Source organism: Cupressus sempervirens, chromosome 4 (assembly GCF_028749045.1).
Source record: "Cupressus sempervirens isolate cs-2001-9-10 chromosome 4, ASM2874904v1, whole genome shotgun sequence".
Taxonomy (NCBI): domain Eukaryota; kingdom Viridiplantae; phylum Streptophyta; class Pinopsida; order Cupressales; family Cupressaceae; genus Cupressus; species Cupressus sempervirens.
The window spans coordinates 641,828,829-641,845,164 of record NC_143121.1 but is presented as its reverse complement, the minus strand read 5'-3'; the positions used below and the strand labels follow the sequence as shown (position 1 = coordinate 641,845,164).

Here is a 16,336-nt window from a genome sequence, read left to right as displayed (position 1 = left end):
GGAGAATTATTGAATAAATGTAAAATGGAGAGTTCTCTTATGATGTTATATATATAAAGATAATACATATATTTATTATGAAATTAATGACATTAACATTCTAAGTATTGTATTCCTGATGTAATAAACCTCTATTGTATGTATTATATTTCTATACATAAAAGCTATGTCCCTTGATCTTTTCCTCCGAGAATGTTCTTGAAGGAAAATGATGATTGATATCAAAGTGCTTAGAGGAAGCCACCGTATGTCAAAGGGAATCGTTTCCAAGAGCATTTGAACATTTCCAAGTGCATTCTAAACATAGTAGAATATTTTTCTATTTAAGTTTGAATGTCAATAGGGATATTACATTATATTCGTTTATAAGTATGAGTTAAAGAATTAAAACTGGTTAAACCATCAATTCTTAGATAAATCTAGACTAAGTGACATAAACAAAAAATTCTCATGGTTTGATAGTAATGCCCCGCCCGAAGATCCTTGTAAACAAGGTAAATATAAGCCAAGATAATTTAAAAAATTAAAACAAGTATGAATACCCATGGCAACAACATACGAGGATCAAAAATATTGCAATGGAAGACTAACCAAACATCCTGACATCAATGGATCTCCGAACATCACTACTAACCAAAACGATTGACAATAGGAGATGCATAATTGAATATGAATCGAAACATTTTGAATTCAAAATGTAACACCAAAGGATTGAAGAGTATCTAAGAGGGTAGCCAAAACACTACCCAAAAATTTTGGGTCTTATCAAAAAGTGCATGTTGTCTGCTTGGATAGGTTTTTTGCAAACACAAGGCGATACTTTAAATCAGCACTGGGTGATACTTTCCAGTATCATGCAATATTTCTCAAGGAGGGCAACACTTTCAGGGATTGGATGACACTTCTTTTAAGGGCATACAATACTTTACAAGTGTCATATGAAACTTCTTCAATGGGGGTGCAATACTGGAAAGTATCGCACAACATATCTCTAAGAGGTGTGTGACACAATCAGGGAACGCACAACAGAATCCTAATGGGTGTGAGACACAATATTGTATCACCCATGCTGACACATGGTCACCCAGGAAATGCAAAAAAACTCCTAAGGATGAACAACAAGTTTAAACTAAGTTTAAAACCTCCACGTCAGGGAGTACCGGATCCACAATTTGAGGCATAAACACTCGAACACAATACTGAAAGATAGAAACAACATCCAACCATCTAATAATTAGTAAAGGGAAAGTACAGAAGGAAACATCGTAATGTACTGAAAAACATCACACTAAATAGAAATAACATCGCAGTGAACAGTACAACCAAACTAAGTGTGTGGTTCCTCCCAACCATAATAGCATCATAAGACCATCGTGGGCCCTAGCCATCCCTCATGCATAACATCCCAAGCTACTGACCAAATCGTCAGTACTAAAATAAAAATGACGTCACTACTGAAACATACTACAACATAAGCATAAGGAAATCTAACATGCTAAACGTAAAGTATAAGATAATCCTACGAGTACAGATAACATCATCTATAAGATGCTAATCATCAAAATAAGGAAATGCATCAATAGATAAAACCATCTAAACATGATATACAAGCATCCCAATGAAAGCATAAATCACAAGAAGGCATACTCTAGAACCAAAAGCAGCAAGTGAAAACATCCAGCAATGGTTGCACTAGGACAAAAGACCATCTTTGTACACCAATCTCTAGCAGTGGTATAGGTAGCTACGCCTCCCAACCGTGTGGCACCCGTAGGTCCCCGTCCTACTGATGGAAATAATGAACCAACCACAAAAACACATAAAGCACAAAGTCTATGGCTAACACTCACGCCAAATAGTGTTATGACTGAAATCAAGATAGAGACAACGCATAACTACAAGTCCTAGTCAGACACTCAATAGACTACTAAGTAGGGGCTGACATCATGGAGATTCGCTTGGCATCGACAAGCAAAAGCTTGGATTGTGCATTTCAAATCCTCAATGGAGGACCACACACACACATTTTATTATCTTAAGTTTTATTACCACCCAATATTTTCTTTATTTATCACTTAGTTAAAACTTCCTTTGCCAACCCTATGGGACAAGATCACTATGTTGTGAGATAGAAGCCCCCTCCATATGCTGCCCTACCCTACCCATGCTCATCCAACGATGAGTGCCCGTAGGCATGCAAATTCCCAACCCAACTCCAATGATCATAACTTTCGGAAGTACCATGGAATATCGAGACTCGCAAGTCACTCGACAAATGTACGTGCACATACTTGTGTGTGGTGCACCACCATCACAAAGATCATAACACAAGGACTAGATGAGAAAACAATGTAGAAAGTCACTTAACCGAAAACAAACTCAGGAGAACAAATGTGGCATGCATCCCAATGCAACACAAAAATGAAATAATGGTTTGACTGACATCTAAACGAATGGTCCAAGTCCACAACCAACAATGTGCCAAGAAAACTTGAGAAAATAGGGTGGCACACAAAACGAAGTAAAAATCCCAAAAATTGAAAAACTTCAAAATTAAAACCCATTTGACCTTTAGGTACAAAACCTTGAAAAATCCAATAATAATTGGGTTTGGACACCGTATGGAAAAATGGCCAACATAACGATGCGAAATCCCAAACCACCATCCCAAAAACTAGGAAAATGTTCATACCCTACCAATCGGGCAGAACCAGCAAACGAAAATGGAGGGGAACACTAGTTCTCAGCCTCCAAACAAATGGCTACCAAAACTAGAACCTGAAACAAAGCAGAAACAATAAAATGGGAAAGCACTACCTGATAGCAAAAGGGGTAGAAACTGAAACTCGCACCATAAAATAAAATGCTCGTCGAAGCTGTCGAAAATCATGGCCAAGCAAGGTCTAACCAAGCCAGATCCAACAAGACCGACCTCACGAAGATCCCACACTCATAGCTCCCAAAATGAATAGAAATCCAATCCTTCAGGAAGAGGATTTCAGAAAAGCTCTCAAATTTGTATTTTCAAAAGTGAGAAATGAATAATAAAATCCTTTTTTCAATGCTTATTCACTTTTCGAGTGAATAGTTAATTAGGGAAAGTAGCCAATTATAGCTAGACTCTAAATGAACCCAAATGAAAATAGGTTATTCCTCATAATAGGAATTCACCTAAGGAAAAGCTACCAAAAATTAAATTCAAGAAGATTTAAAGCCCGAAAACCCAAAATCACAGAAAATCACTAAACAACTTTCACGACAATGCATAGACATGCTTACTAGTCTAATCACATAATGCAAACGAGTTTAGATTTAATAATCACTGAAAGGTTTTAATTTAAACAATTAAAATAAGAATACGTCGACCATACAGGGACAACATTAGTAAAATATGAATAGTTGAATCACTAACTCCATGTGCTACTGCTAGGGATATAATTCTTGCACACTAAAACACACGATCAAGTGTAATTGCTTATAAAATCATAGCCAAAGCAAAATGCATTAAATACCTAATTAATCCATTTACATCACTCACGTTCACATAAAGCATAAAGAGACAAGAATGACGTAAATCACCATAGCATAAAATCCATCATATAACATAATCAGAAAGTATGTCCAAATACCAGATAATTAGATATCATCATAGATCTATTGTCATCTCAAAATGGCATCAACATGCAAATATGATAAACTGAACAGCATAGCAATAAGGCATCTATGGTACTAAATCAAAGTATAACATGTGACCCTCAAGTCATCTCAAAGTACATAAAATAAGAGTGTCAAGTATCTCTTGAATCAAAATAAACAAGGTACAAACTGCAAAAATGAGAGGCACTACAGATAATGACTTGTAACCCCTCGAGAAGTTATCTGTAAACTTTGGCTAGATAATGGGAGGGGACCTTATAGTGTACACATTGAGAGAGATTCCTACCAAAAGTAGTTAAACCTAAAGTTCAGAGAAAGCAGATAAGAAATGTGCAAACTCTTCGCTAAGGGGGTAGATCACATTAAGTGTCATGGACCCCAGTTACTTCAATTTGGTTTGACTTAAAACAGTCATGGATAAATTGAGAACTTGCATACGTGGATTGGATCCACCTTAGAGATGCTCGAACTTAAGAGGGAGTTTATATATGGGCCTACTTTCACCTAGTTTTACATTATAAACTCCTCCTTTGGTGATTCATCTGTATAAACATTTCTTTTATATATTTTTTAATGGGCTATATAATTATCCAAGACTATATTTAGCCTAGGCTACATTATTGTTTGTGTTTGTTATGATCATTAGCTATGTTATAGCAAAGACTAACCTCTTTTATATAATTGAGTCTATAATTGAGATATTTGGATATTTTGCATGATCATTTCTTTAACATGTGAATATCACATAGACTAATTGTTTGTATGCATATGTGGCTAAATTCATCAATGTGATTATATTTTTTAATGATTTGTGGATAGTGGCAATCCACGGTTTGAGTCTTCTCAACTCAAGGATTGCGTACTTGATGGACTTAATGTCCAGATACTAGTAACTCGGAGTACTTGGTGGACTTAATGTCCAGATACCAATACAGGTGACATCATGGATTTGATGTCAGATTTAGTACTTGGTGGACTTAATGTTCGAATACTAGCACGGGTGACATCATGGATTTGATGTCAGATCTAGTACTTAGTGGACTTCATGTCCGGATACCAGTACAGGTGACATCATGGATTTGATGTCAATTGAGTCCTTGTGACTCATGGATCTTGGATCCAAAGGTTAAGTACATGGTGACATCATGGACTTGATGTCAGGAAGCCATTACTTGGAGCATTTAGTGAATATCATGGACTTGATATTTGGCCAAAGCTTTTGATATCATGGATTTGATATCGGTTGAGTCAGTTAGACTCAAGGTTGAAGTATGTGACATCGAGGATTCGATGTTCAAATGAGTCAGTCAGACTCAAGAGACTAATACTTAAGAGCATATGATGATGACTTTGAGATCTATTGAAGTTATGTTTTTGGTACCTCTGCCAATTGTGAAGATAGAGAAGTTGAGGTCTTTAATAGACTTGAGACTTATTGGTTGATCTTCTTCTCAAGTCCAAGAGGGAGTGTTAATGTTTGTGGCCTTTACAACAAAGATCAACAATAAATAATTAAATATGCAAAAGTAAGCCAAGTGTGGCTACATATTTAATGGCAATATAATAATATGAAATATATTATTTTATTATATGATAATTAAATTAAGTGGGAAAGCTTAATTGGCCCCATTTGAAGTGTCATGTCTTTTGGAAGACACACCTCTTCATCTCGTGTGTGTGTGTGTGTGTGTGTGTGTATTTTGGGTGGTGAATAAGGAACACACAAAAACATAATGTGCAAGTAATTATTCACCACTGTTGCACTATACCTCTTCTCTGCCCTAAAATCTAAAAAACTTTAACATGGTATTAGAGAGGGTTCCTTCATGGGAAGCTTAACCTCTTGAAGATAGATCCATTCATATTTATGGGAAATTTCTTGTTGAATCATATGTTGGGAAAAAAGAAAGAATCAAAATGTGCCCTTTTTCCTGAATGTGAGTATGCGGTGGAATTCCATATTGGAATCACATGATGCTACGATGTCACCTGCAGATGTTCTCATCATTTTTTTTGGATTTTCTCAAAAGAGATGCATCGCCCTACAGATTGTGATATGGCTAGAGAATGGGTATTGAAGAACAATGATAATGCAAAAATAGAGAATTGGAAAATTGTGAACACAAAGCCATGCTTGCAATGTGTGCATGCAATAGAGAAGAATGAAGGTTTCGTGCATATGATATGTGTGGAAACATGCAAATTTTATTTTTGTTGGTTATTGTAAGAATTTGGCTTAGGCCAGAATTCACCCAAGACCAAGGAACTCAAACACAAGCACAACAGTAGACCAATAGAGAGAGTATGATCAGAATGACAATAGATTCATTCAATATGTCATATCAAGAGTACACTAGGAGTGCCTGTATATAAAGGCCTCTGGAGAGCTTCTAGAATGCATAGAAGTCAGCATCATGATAAGTCATACAACCAAGCACATGTTCACTAGATATGGGTTATCCTCCATTAAGCAAGGAATTAAGTTTGATGATGTGAGGATAAGCCTACAATGGTGTAGCACGAAAATCAGTGGTGTAGACAACATGTGCTAAATTAGGAGTACGAATAACTATGTTGTCAACATGACAACTCAATGAATGATGCAAACTCCAGTGTTGTAGACACCATGTGCATAATTAGAGTTGCGTGCTTCTGTGAGAGTACACAAACTCCTAAGTGTCCCACCTAAATAAATAATAAAATAATGCATTAACCTACGTAAACTTAAGTAAAGTGTAATAAGTGAATGCTTATTTACACCAATAGTTATGCCTTGGGGATTGGGAAGGACATTCTGATTTTTATTCCTGCAACAGATTTACTGTTGATGAAATCTGAAATCTAAAATCTAAAACAAAGGAAGAGAAAATAAAGAGGGAATCCATTAAAAAATCATTGGACAAATATAGTCATTATTATGAGCGATGGGCAACCCATGAAAAGTCTAGGGCCAAAGCAGTGTCAAATCTCAAGAATGTACTTCAAACCAATAGTTGGTTGACAAACAATTCATACCTGAATCATATGTTAAATTAGTGAGAGATGCATGGGTACAGGTTGTTATATGCACAAGAGTGTTGAAGTGGATGTATGTTTATGGGCATTATCTCGCTGAAATTGAAAATAAAAGTGCCTACTAGAAGGAAGTGTTTGAGTATACCCAAGCTTTTGCCGAATCCCATTTAGAAAAAATTCAATAGTACGTTGAGAGAGTTACAAGTTTTTTTATTGAGAGCAAAAAGCCCAGAAGAATTTAATGAATATCGAATCAAGCTTGATACTCTCACAAATGCCACTAGCCATTATTTTCACAACCTTGTCAACGCGATTGAAAAGGAATTGAAAGAAGACTAAAACACTATTTAATGATTGGAATATGTTTGAAAGGTATGAACAATTATTTGAAAGAAGTCAAATATTGATTTAAAATGTAGAAGTTGAATGGTGTATCCAAGTCATAAAGGTCATGCCCCACCAGTCAAAGTTGTGTCGGAAGGTATGAACAATTATTTATTAATATCTTATTAAGATTGAGGAACAAACCAAAACATAATGTGCAAGTAATTATTCACCACTATTGCACTATACCTCTTCTCTGCCCTAAAATCTGAAAAACTTAAAACTAAGGGCCTGGTTATCAGTGAACACAATAAACTCCCTAGGAAACAAGTAATGCCTCCACTTCTTAAGTGTCGATAAGTGTGTACAATTCTAGGTCATAAGAGGAATTTTTTTTTCATGGCTTTATTGATTTTTTCACTAAAGAAAGCTATGGACCTGCCCTCTTGACTAAGTGCACCTCCTATGTCTATATGGCTAGCATCACATTCTATTTGGAATACTTTGTTAAAATCTAGAAAAGTGAGGACTGGTTGTTAAACCTTCTTCTTATGAAGTTCAAAACCTTCATTGGCTTTTGGTGTCCATGCAAACTTACATTTTTTCTCTCTTTTATAATATCCATTATAGGTGCACATATCAAGCTAAAGTTCCTTATAAACTTCCTGAAAATGTTGCTAGACAATTAAAACTTCTAATTGCTATAATAGTTTTAGGATTTGGCCAAGAAAGAATGTCACTTACCTTATCTTGATCCATTTTGAGGGTCCCTTTGGAAATCACAAAGCCAAGGTATGTAAGTTCTTCCTTCATGAAAGTACACTTCTCCAAGTTGATCATTAGTTCCTACTCATGCAACCTTTTCATCATCATATCTAAATGCTTCAAATGTTCCACCTTAGTGTTACTAAAAATCAATATGCCATCCAAATACACAATGAAAAACTTGTCTGTGAACTCCTTAAGGACTTCATTCATAAGCCTCATAAAAGTGCTCGATATGTTGGACAATCCAAATGGTATCACCTTCCACTCATATAGTCCTTTATTTATTTTTAATTTTGTCTTCCATTCATCTACTAGCCTAATCCTTATCTAATGATATCCAATTTTTAAATCTATCTTTAAAAAATACTTAGCACCTCCTAAATAGTCAAGTAAATCTTCAATTCTAGGCATGGGAAATTTGTACCTTACAGTGATTTTGTTGAGGGCAATTGAATTTGTGCAAAGTCTCCATGTTCCTTCCTCTTAGGTGCTAGTATAGAAGGTACTGCACAAGGATTCAAACTCTCCCCAATTAAACCAACTTCAAATAACTCTAGTATCTGCTTTTCCATTTCTTCATTTTGTTGGGGTGTGAGCTTGTATGAAGCCTTATTAGGAAATGTGGGACCTAGAATATGGTCAATGCAATGACTGATTTCTCTCATGGGTGGTAGACTTCTTGGATTTCTATCAACAACTATTCCTTCATACTTATCAAGTATTGATTTTACTTCTTTGTTTATAGTTTGTTCCTTCTATCCTGTAGCTTCTACCTTCAAGTTGAAATCTTCATTTTCTAATTTATTTTCCTCCTTCTCACTCTCTTGTAGCTTGTCCTTCAAAATAGGTACTAGTACAAAAAGTGGGCATTTTTCCCCCTTAATTTCCTTCAAGAATTCTTTCTTATCCATCACCATAATCTTGGCTTCTTTAGGTCTGATTTCTTCTTGACTAGATTCAATCAATGGCAGCAATTCAATGGTTTTCCCATTCTCAATGATTGTATGAGTGTTCTTGACCCCATCATGGTGTTCTTTGAGGTCATATTTCCATGGTCTACCAAAAAGTGGATGGAAAACATCCATGTTAACAACATCAAACAACAACTTATCTTTCTATGCTTCTATCTAAAATTTGATCCATGCATGTTCTTCTACTATTGTTTGTTGCCTCTTGTTGAGCCATGATACTTTATATGTGTATGAATGAGTAATACTTGGTATTTTCAGCCTCTCCACCATCTGAAGATCCATAAAAATCTTTGTAGAACCAGAATCAATTAGTACCTTAGAAACCTTTCCTCCATATCTACATTTTGTCCTAAAGATTGCTTTCATTTGTGGTGCCTCTGATTTTGTAGGCATTTTTAGAAGAACTCTTTTCATCATTAAAGGTTCCCCTTTATCTAGGTAACGAACAGAATCAACCTCATGTTGTGATTAAGCTTCTTGTGTTAAATGTGTTATTCTTTCCCCTTGGGAACTAGAGTTTCCCTTCCCAGAAACTTGTAAGCCATGTGATCTTCTTTGTTGCAATTATAACATCTTATTGACCCATTTTATCTCCCTAGTGATCTACTGCTAAAACTTGGTCTTTTACCTCTAAAATTACCTTTAAAGGAATTAAATTTGTTCCCTTCTTTACTTGCTTATGGTTGTGACTGAAAATTGGGACACCTTCCCCTAAATGAACCTCTTCCTCTGAGTTTCCTATCCCCGCTCCTATTAGTTGTCCCTTGTCTTCTTTGAATCTTTTCCTCCACCTTTAAGGAAATTTGATAACACTTTGCTACTGTATTAGGACTTAGTAGTTGTAGCTCTTCTTCGATGTTTTTTCTCAATCCATTTAAATGTCTTGCTACCTTGACAAATTTTGGTTCTTGGATTTTGGATCTAAGGCTCGGCTTCTGAAACTCTTCTATAAATGTACTAATATCCATATCTCTTTGCCTCAAATTTTGCCTTCTCTTGATGTAGTTGAACTTCATAATCCTCAGGGATATAAGTTTCCCCAATTAAGCTAACCATCTTCTTCCAAGAAATAATATTTTTTCTGGTTTTCTTTAACACTCTCTTCCTCAAAAAAATTCCACCAGCTAAGGGTTGCACCATTCATTTTAGACTTAGCCAGTTTAACTCATTGTGCTTCCAAAATATTCTCACATTTGAAGAAATTTTCCAACACTTCAATCCATTCTAAGACTGGTTTAGCATCCATCTTTCCTATAAACATAGGTAACTCGTTAGATTTTCCTCCCAAGGCCTTCAAAGCTTTAATGAATGGCCTCTCATGTTCAAACACTTTGTCCTCTTCTTCCTCAAGTACTTCTTCATTGTCATCTTCTTCTATCACTTCTTTCTTCTCAACCACACTTTCAATTTGTTCCAGTTTATTTGTCAATTCTACCAAATCCCTATTCTCTCTCTGATAAAATTTATCTTGAACTTCTACCTTTTTAGCTAATTTTGCATTGGTCACCATCTTACTTGACCCCACTGAATACTGTTGATCAAGTACAAACAACATATATCTTCCCACCAATCTGTGCTAGTCTAGAGAACATATTTTCAAAATCCCTCTTGTGGAAGTCTAGAGATTTAGGTTTACAAGACCATATCTGAAAATAGAAAAAATTCAACAGTGGGTTAGGGAGATATGACCCCTATAACATATATTTTCAAAATCCCTCTGGTGGAAGTCTAGAGAATTAGTTTTACAAGAGCATATCTGAAATATAGAAAAAATCCAAAATGTGATATTCTAGAGAACATTTATCTTCCTTAACATATTTTCAAAATCCCTCCAGTGGGAGTCTAGAGAATTAGGTTTACGAGAACATATTCAAAAATACCAAAAGTCCAACAGTGGGTTAGGCAGATATGACCCATGTAACACCACCCATTATTTTGTCAAAACACACTTAGAAAATTCATGATTGAACAAGAAAGGGAATCAAATTTCTCACACATACTATAGCCATTCCATTCCAAATTGATAATAATGGAACAGCTTAGCATGAAATGCAGCAAATTGTTGAATGAAAAAGGGTAGACACATAGAGGTGTCACCCAATTAATTATGCATGTCCATTTGGTTCTCTTGCAACAAAAATAATAATATAGTCCTAGAAGAAAACATAAAATTATTAATGATCCTCCAATGGTTGACATAGACCACTGGAGCATCTTCAAAAACCCTCCATATGGAGACCACTCTCACAAAAGTAGAGATTTATGGCTTGTTAAGGAGGAAATGGAAATGACTCTAAGCTATAGAGATTGGGAACTCAATAACTCTCAAATGAAATTAAAAGCATAACAAAAAACATGCATGCAAAAACCTACACAAAGACAACCAAGAAATTTTGTATGAATGCTGGAAACTCAAGAAGTTTTCAGAAAAACCAAGAAAACTTAAATATATTCTCTTCTCCAAGTGTTTACAAGATGAATCCATTCTTCTTTTCCAAGAATCATAGTTTTGTAACTTCCAAGGAGTCATCAAATTCCTTCCTGCGATTACATTCAAATACTAGCTATTTCTAAAGATTGCTTGTGTTATTTTGGCATATTTTCCCTACCTAATAATTAATTGGAAACGTCCATTTCCCACACACACTTAAAGAAAATAATACTCACATTAAAACACTCAAAACATAATAAAGAAACTAAATCCTAAGTCCTAAGTGGCTAAGCTAGTCATCTTATATAGGATGCCACCACATAGAAAATGGACTTTTATTGAAAACTCAGAGACTCACACTCACAAATTTAAAACTATTTAATTTGCTTGATAATTACTTTGTGCCCCTCCACCATAATCACACACCCCACCCCAACCCACCCACCCCCACCACCCCACCACCCCCCCCCCCCCCCCCCCCACTCTCTCTCTCTTCAATTTGTAAATATGCCCCCTAATAACCTGCTATCTCTATCTCCCCTCCCTTATCTCACCACCACATCTCTCTACGTACCCTTCTCTTTAAGATCTCTATTAGAGACATCTCTCTCTCTCTCTCTCTCTTCCTCCTCATTCACTATTCTCTCTCCCTCCCTCCATCCCTCTCATATCCATTCTTTCTCTCTATATTTGCCCCATAATCTCTCTCTCTCTCTCTCTCTCTCTCTCTCTCTCTCTCTCTCTCTCTCTCTCTCTCTCTCTCTCTCTCTCTATATATATATATATATATATATATATATAGAGAGAGAGAGAGAGAGACATACACACACACACACACACACACTCACTCACACACTCCCTAATCAACCTCTCTCATACTCTCTCCACTCCCTTATAATCATATCCCCCTCTCTTCCCCTATCACTAAACTTACTTTCTATATATATATATATATATATATATATATATATATATATATATATAAGACCCCTTACCTCTCTCTATATATATATGCCCATTGACTACACTCTCTCACTATCTCACCTCCCTCATCTCATTGTCTTATACCTTCTATTTTTCTCTCTTAATGTTAATTAAACATGAATTGTAATATCTAATATATTAAATAAATATTGATTAATAGTTAACATTCAATACTTTTTATATCAAATTTTGAAAACATTATACTCATTCCAATAATAAAAACATTCTATTCATTCCAATTTAAAAAATATTATATTCTATTATTATGATTTAGTAGTTACTTTTATTTTAAAAACATCATATTCTAATGTTATGATTTAATATTTGTTCTACTTTAATTTATTTTAATTGTCTTTTAATGTTTTGAATATTTTTACTTGTTTTATTCGATTTTAATTAATTTGTTTTATTTAATTTTTAAATTTCTTTATATTATCTTAGTATCTTATTTTATTATCTATTTTAATTTGAAATGATTTTTTGGGCCTTTTATTTTGTCACTTTTTTGGCATTTATTTCAAAACAACTTTTTTGACCCTATAATGTGAGGCCTTTTATTCTAAAATAGAAAAAGACATTTCATTTGTAACTATGTTCCATTCTTTTTTCTTTAACACGACATATTCCCCTAGGGTTTGTTGTTGGCATTGCATGTGTATCTTAATATCTCATATCATTTGCAAATACAACTACCTAAATATTCATGACATGTGGACCACTCAAATCATGGTATTCATAGTCACAAAAATGAGGGTGTCATCAAAACAAACTTGAAATTAATTTATGTTTTGATAATTTTATTTAAGAAATGAAGTTGTAAAATTTATTTTCTATTAAATTATGAATGTAGAAAATCGTTTAAAAGGTAGATTAAAAAGATTCCAAAAGATAACTTATTTTTAAAAACTTGTATCAAATAAATATAAATAAGAATGTAGGCTAACCATCATTAATTGGAAACAAGTTCCAATGATTCATGAAACAAAATGACCTCAAAAAAACTGACTTTCAAAATATAATATTTTACTATTTATTATATGTAATACAAATCTAACTTTCAAAGTATAATATTTTACTATTTATTATATGTAATACAAATCTAACTTTCAAAATTCAACATTATACTACTTATTATATGTAATGCACATTCATCTTATCATATATGTCCATCTTAATTTAAATATTCTTTAAAAATGTACACTTCTAAGCTTGAGTGAAAGGAAAAGCTCAAAGAACCAACGGGAATTAAATATAGCTTACTAAACTTTAAAAAGGGAATCAGTTTTAGAAAGGTGATTTTAGCAAATCAAATGCAAATAGTAAGTGGTAATAATGTAGTACAAATCTTACAATCTCTTTTAACCATCTTATTGGACCACTAGAGTACATCTAGTGGGAGTTCATTCTTCCCTTCATTTTTTCTAGAATTCTTTCTTTGAGGCTATTAACTATCCTATTGATCATTTCTTAAAGGCGGAAGAGGCTACAACTACAATTGGTCTCTCTAGCTTCGCTCACATTTTGGTCAACATTGACATTTTCGCACCCCATCTTGGAGATGTGGTTCTCATGGTTAGGGATAAGGTTGGACACGATCATTGAATTAATAAAGGTCTCCTCCTTTGATGTCAACAATGCTTCTCTACTATTCATCTAACTATATATTGCTCTCTTTCGCATTGCAAGAAAGTTGTCACTTTGTGGAAGGATGCAAATAATGATCATTTGACTATCTCAGCCTCTGATTCCTCCTTAGATTTCTTCACAGGCTAATAATAACCCCCCAAAGGTGATGCTCTTGCTGATTTGGCCTTCTTGAACACAATGAAACCAAGTCCACCTCTTGATGTTGGTGTGGTCCCCTCTAGTTGTGTAGATCCTCCTTCTAGTGTTGATCTTGATTTTCTCTAGCTATTGGTACTTGATGTTCAACATTACCACACTCTAATCCTTATGTTGGTTGTCTCACAAAGACAGTACTACCACCTTTCTGTTGTGTTGGGGACTCTATTGATAATATTGCTTGAATTTGTCTCCAATGACGAAGGAAAAATCATTCTTCAATCCCTCATTCCCCTCCCCACATTGTGTGTGAGTTGTCTACCCTCTATTAATGTGGATTATTGCACTGCTAGTGATGTTAATAATATGTTCTTGACCTTGTAAATAATTGTTGGGCCTGTAAATTTAATGACCTCAAGCTATAGTTTTGTGAGGGATGGTACCTTTCGTTTACTCCTTAATATCAATAAGTAGTTGTACAATGAATTTTATAGAAGTGATCTGTAGGAGATTTAAGAGTTTTGTGAGGGATGGTATCTTTTGTTTGTTCCTTAATATTAATACATAGTTGTACAATGAATTTTATAGAAGTGATTTGTAGGAGATCTAAGAGTTAAATCAACTATAAGCACATATCAATAACAATCTGCCTAATATAATTTGTGTTTGTCCTGCTGTATGCCTTTGAATTCATCATCTAAGAGTCTATATAGAAGTTTGCTCACATGCACAAATTCTTTTATATTTGTTAGGGTAAATGTTTTTATCTTGCCTCACTTTCAAATTCTTTTATATTTGTTAGGGTAAATGTTTTTATCTTGCCTCACTTTCAGAATCATTTTCAGCTATAAAATATAATAATTTTTTATTATTATATTTTAACTAAATTTTTGAATTCTCAAAATTCCAAAAAAAAAACTAGATGGTCATGTCCTCTATTAAAAATTAAAACAGATGTGAACTATAATGAATGCCTCTTCCGTACTGCCAAATCAGTTCTATAAAATGGTTATCAAGAAGAATGCCTCCCACCTCCTAAGATGCAATTCTAGCACCAAAGATGTCTTTAGAAACTTCCGAACACACAAAGCTCCTTTGCTGTTATCTCCAAAATCGTTCCTAAAATTGTTGTATTCTGACAAAAAAAGCTTGGGAAATAAATGCATTAGAAGACAAATAAATAAAATAAGCCGAGATGATGTTTCATGCTGATATTTCGGATAATGCAAAAATCCAAGCAATGTTATAGTGATGGGATCTACTGACGTACACATTTTGAGAGGAACATAAACAGTTGTGACTAATTTTCTTTCATTGTAGTGGCCTAAAGGAAATTGTCTTCACTATTTACTTTCCTTGTTTTTAAAGTCATAAGTCGTGATATTTGCTGGAAATTATTTAAATTATTTGGAAAAAATGGCACACCCATCTCCTATTTCAAAATTAGTCATTCTAGTGCCACTGGTACTAGTTTCCAGCATCTCCAAGTACCCTCCATCTACTGGTGACTATAGTCTATAATGAATAAATTAATGAAAGATTTTAATGATTTTGACAAGACTAAACAAGCCTATAATAGAAACAGTTGATTTCAAAGCTATACATCATGATATTTTCTGGAAATTATTTAAATTATTTGGAAAAATGGCACACCCATTTCCTATTTCAAAATTAGTCATTCTAGTACCACTGGTACTAGTTTCCAGCATCCCCAAGTACCCTCCATCTATCGGTGACCATGGTCTATAATGAATAAATTAATGAAAGATTTTTAATGATGTCTACAAAACTAAACAAGTTATTAATAGAAACAGAATGTAAAGATGACTTCAATACTATTTTGGATGACATACTCGTTTAAAAAATTGCAAGCCAATTGGGGTAGAAGGAACTCTTGGCTAATGGAGCACAAATTGGGACCACTGCTTATGAACAAAACATGCATACTTCCACATGCTTCGATTAAGACATTGAAACTTGCTCGCACTAGAAGCTTGCCCAAGGATTCATGCTGCAATTTTAAGACGGGTCATCATTGTGGCAATGTTCCATTTTCATTCGGCCTAGCCCACTAGATTCAAAGCAAACTATTTGCCTCAACTAATTTGTAACAAATATAATTCACGACACTTACTAAATGGCCTGTAATATTTGGATGAACTAACAACAATCTTCATTAAATTTGTTCAACAAGTTCAGTTCAAATGAAATGTCCTTTGAAAGTGTGAGGCAAGCCAACACATTAGATTCCACCTTCATTTTTCACCTTCAGATATAGCAATGCTCAAAGAAAAATACATAAAAATATCTCCCAAGAATTCAACAGCCCTAACACAACATTGAATTGATGCATGTCATTTCAATAATGAGATTCTTAGATACAATGTAGTAAGAGATGGTAATT

General features: G+C 34.4%; 1 pseudogene; it reads left to right on the top strand.

The window, feature by feature from the left end:
* Nucleotides 1-7,011, top strand: part of LOC149562871 (putative E3 ubiquitin-protein ligase ARI7 pseudogene) — a 92,946-nt pseudogene extending 85,935 nt beyond the window's left edge.
* Nucleotides 7,012-16,336: the final 9,325 nt, after the last annotated feature.